Genomic DNA, 5,044 nt, shown 5'->3' with positions numbered 1-5,044 from the left:
TGTTTGGATACTTTGTCCTGTTTAAGATGAGAATAAATAAAGATAAAATAAAGGCAAACTAAACACACTCTGGGTGCGTCTCAGTTAGTTCAGTAGTCAGAGTGAGAGCTAATAGATTTGATAATAGATATACACAAATTACACAGATCGTTCATAGTTAGCTAGGCTAGTTTTAACTTACATTTGATATTCAGTTATTTGTACATCATATCTAGGACTTTTATGAGAACATTCTCGGTTGTGATTCACTCGTTTGTGTTTGTCGTTTGTAGTCCGCGTGCCGCTGAATCGAATCACTGAATCATTTCACAAATGATTTGATTCAAATGATTCGGATTCTCAGTTTCTCTCATCACTTCTTATCATCACACGATTGATTCATGATATAGAGAGAGAAACGAGACGCACCTTCTCTGTTACTAAAGGCGCTTTAACTAACACTAAATAAAGCTTTACAATGTTATATTTAAGAATGATGCATTTATTTTACATAACTTGTAAAAAAAAACGCTTTAATTCATTGATTTAAAAATTTTAAAACACGAACCTTTCTTCAGGTGAATCACAAAAGATGAGGAGCGCAGCGCATCTCAATGACGTCACAGCACCAGAGCAAAATAAAAGTCCTATTCGTGCACTGCTCTCTCACTGAAGTCTGACTCGATGTCTTCTTAGGAATTAATAAGTGTACAGCTCAGACTGCCTCACCTGCATCGATTGCAACTAAAATATTATTTATCACTCTCAGCAAAGCATACTCAGTGCTATGAATAGACTTTAAACCTGACTGAAAATGTTCAGAAATATATTGATTTAGAAAAGACTGTAATTTGCCCAACACAACTTTTTACCTAGTACCTTGAAGATTAAAACAAACACAGTAATATGCAAATAGTTATTTAAAATAGACACGTCTAAGTAATAATTACTGCAAAATATAATTATTGGTTAAATATTAAAAATAATTTAATATTAAATGTAATATTTAACGGTAAAATAAATATTAAATAAATATTAAATTTAATTTTAGGCTGAATATATTTTGCTAAATGTGTGTATGAATACTAATGTGAAATCATGGCAAAGACTATAGAATACCTTAAAGGGACTTTGATCATGGTAAGTGTCTGAAGGTGAGACAATGAGTGTTATTATGCTGATTGGATTAGAGTTGCTGAAAATCTGGGCAAATTCCTGTAACTGCTGTAAATCAATAACCTCAATGTACTGTTTTATTCCAACAGCACACAAGGACATGTTTTAAAAGAAGAAAATATTAGTGTTGTGTCATTCATATTCAAATGTATGGCAATACTTGAAAAAGTATGTGTAGTATGTAGAGCATAAAACTAAACAAATGAAAACATATGGTGTAAATATCTCTAAATTGAATACAATTTAGCAAAAATAGAGACATATGGTGCATTTGATACCCCATACAACAAAGTTTCATGTGAACACCTGACAACTGGACAATATTTAGTGTTATGAATATGTTTATTTATTCAAGCATGTCATAGAAAATGACAGCAGTAACACAACATTTAAGACATATCAGAATTACCTGGAGTGCTTGTTATTTAACACATATTAGATATTGCTGACACTTTCTAGATAATGTAATACAATGATGAAAGACTATTTGTAGCAAAGTTTGATTATTTATTACTTCCCCATATCAAGATTCTGAAAATGCAGCAGTAAACCAACAATAAAGTCATGACTGTAATGTATAGATGTCTGTTGTTGGTTTGGTAGTCGTCACATCCACTGCTGCTCTGAGCTCTGGATCAGCTGCTGTCCGTGGTGCTGAACATCATACAAGACAAATCAAGAGTCAAGTCAGGACCAGCTTCAGTTCTGTGAGTTTATTATGCTTTGTAAACCAGTGATTCTGTCATAATTTTAAGGAAATGTATGCTCTTTATTAGTTTCTATGTTCATATGTTTACTTTTTTGACAAATAGATCAACTCTATATGTTAGAAATAAGGTTTATAGTAGGTGTAAACAGGGATTGACAACTATTAATCTGAAGGGCAGGGTTGCCTGAAATCTGAAATCTTCTAAAGCACAAATCTATCCTACCCTTCTCAATGTCAATTTCTGCTGCTCAGTAAAGATGTTTTAGGACCGTGCTGGAGTTTCTGAACTCACTAGATGTGACGCCTGCTGATGATGATTGATTACTTATTCTACATAAGAGGATATCTAGGTCACATCAGGTCATGGGTACTATACAAACTGACAACGTTTATTATGACTTTGAGGCCTGTTGACAGCTTATGTTCAAGTTTTACAGGTATTAATGGCAGCATTGCCTCTTAGCGTTCTGAATGATTAGCTCTTTAGACATGGGGATGAGGTTGCTTTAAAAAAGCACCAGCAAAAATAAAGACTATGAATGTGTCAGAAAAAGAAAAAGGACACATTTAAATTTTATTAATAAACTGTAACTGGTTGTAAATCAACCAGTGCTGACTCACCATCTCCACAGAACAGTGACGTGCCTTCAGAGAGAAATGTAACACTGTAAAAAATGACTGTCAATTTAACGGTAAAAAACTTTAAAAATGCTACGGTAAAAACCTGTGAAATGGTTAACGGTAAGTTCCCCTTCTATATACGGTTAAAAATTGTGCATGTAGTTTTACGGTAGTATACTATTTTTGGAAGTGGAAAAAGAACGATTTACAGTGAATAACCGTAAATTGACATTCCCAGAATTCTCTGTGTTTCATTTTTCTTTATTTGATGTTTTTTTTTTGTTAAAATAACTTTTTCTTAGTTTTTTCTTGGAAGCTTTGTACATTAGGGTTGTATGTTACATCTAATGTTGTTAAATTAATGTTTTTTGCATTATTTCAGTTTTATGTGTGTTACCACGATGGTGTTTAGTGTTTGTGTGAATGACACTGTGCACCTTCTATATGTGTTATTATTTAAAATCTCCTTGCTTTGGTTCATCATGTGATGTTGTCATCACCACCTGCTTTTGGTGGTTATCAAAGGTACAAAATAGATTTCAGTACTTCAAAAGGTTGGTACATTACCATCATATCAGTGTAATTACGGTTTTTACCTGTAAATTTAACTGAAAACTGTAAAACACTGCTACCATATTTTTTACGCTAAAATTCTGGCAACCACAGCTGCCATTTTTGTATGGCTTTTTTTTTACAGTGTACCTTTGATACAGATAAACCAGATTGAAGTTGTGAACATTTAGATTTCCTACCTGATAATAAACTGTAATTATCCCCAGAGACCGATCTGTCCATAATGGACATAGACCATTTTCTTCTGCAATTAACCGACTAATAAAACTGCTTTGTGACTAACATTCAGTTGATTATTAGTGGGGCAGACCTAGTCGGGTGAAAGTGACTGTTATCGAGTTTATTTTGTATATGTCAGCATTACATCAAAGCAAGATGGACCACATTTATCTGAACTTTTCACAATTAGTTGTGGCAGCTGTAAAAGAGCATTTTCAAAAGACTTCCACATTATTTATTTTATATGCAAAATATTTACTCAGTTTTAACAGTGGCCATTTACATTGAATAATTAAATGAGACATGACTCTTTAAATGTAGTTTAAATCAGAGCACATTCATAAATGTAAATGTTTAAAGAAAACTTACTTTTTTGTTTTTAGGAAAGATTTTGATGTGTAGCTATGTCATCTCTTTTAATGGTGTGATTCTAATAAACAATATAGTATGCTTTGAATTAATGTATGTACCTCTCATTGTCTTTTGTTCTTATTCTGCCTTTGCATTTGTATTTGTTATTCTTTTGTTGCATAATAAAAAATAAAGAGTTGCTGTCTAATTGAGTGCTGAAAGTCTGTAGCACATATAATATGTGAGACTCTGTCTAAAACCTGGCAAGGTCTAGTAACTGTGTTCAGTTGGGGTTGGAGCTAAACTCTGCAGGACACCGGCCCTCTATGACCGAGTTTGGGCACCCCTGACCTAAAGGCATGTTTGATATTGAATTTTAAAGCTGACTAAACAAACCAAAAAAAGAGTATTCATACTTTTATTTCCAATTTATGTAATACACCCATTTACAGACATTTGGTATAGTTTTGGTTACAATGTAGTGCAAACAAAATCCATTGTCAGTTATACATCTAATATCAGTTTTGATGTTTTTAGGTTGTGTTGTAAAGTAAGCAAATTCCAACATCCGTTTGACTTCAAATACTGACATTTAGTCACAAATTACAGTAACCAAATTCCAACATTTTCTAAACAGCATAATAATAGAGAACAAAACCGAACAAATTCGTAAAATTATATATCCTACAAGACCCTGAGAAGGTGATGAACATGCAAGTAGAAAATACGACACAGTAGGGGGAGAGTGGGGTAAGATGAGCCATTTTTTACTGCAAAAAAGCACAAGTACATTGAAAGTATCTATAGTAATTTTCGGGATGTTTCCTATCAATTCGAATAATCAAAATGTTTCTATAACAAAGGGTTCTCTGTGTTCCTGTGGCTCAAAACAAACCAAATTTAGAATTTCAGTCTTTGTTTGCATTTCTGAAACAATATGTTGAACACCAAAGTTGAAACCTTCTCAAAAACAGACTAAACAGAGTTTGTAGTGTAAATGTTAACATTTTTGCTTTAAATGTGACCAATATCAGATTTCTAGTGTGAACAGATCATGGTTCTGAACTGGCCCTCGTGTGAACGTATGATACAAACAGGGTTTCCAGGTTATTACACCAAAATCTACCTAACTTCTTCTCAAAACTACTACAAAACTAGCCCAACCGTGTTCAGGGGGTAAATTCCACGTTAGAGTGGTTGGGTCAACCCACAAATTTGGAAAACAACCAGAGGAAACAGTGGAAAAAGTAACCCAATTCCGCGAAGATATGGTGGATACGGATTTGGCAACACTTACGCAGCACACCGTCATACAGAAGTAAACATGGAGGATATAAAGTAAATGATTATGTGTTTAATAATATTCTGATTCTGAAATTATGCACAGGTAATATGAAAAATAAAAGACAAGGATGT

The sequence above is a fragment of the Garra rufa genome, chromosome 2, assembly GCF_049309525.1.
Source record: "Garra rufa chromosome 2, GarRuf1.0, whole genome shotgun sequence".
NCBI lineage: Eukaryota > Metazoa > Chordata > Actinopteri > Cypriniformes > Cyprinidae > Garra > Garra rufa.
This window is presented reverse-complemented; position numbering follows the sequence as displayed.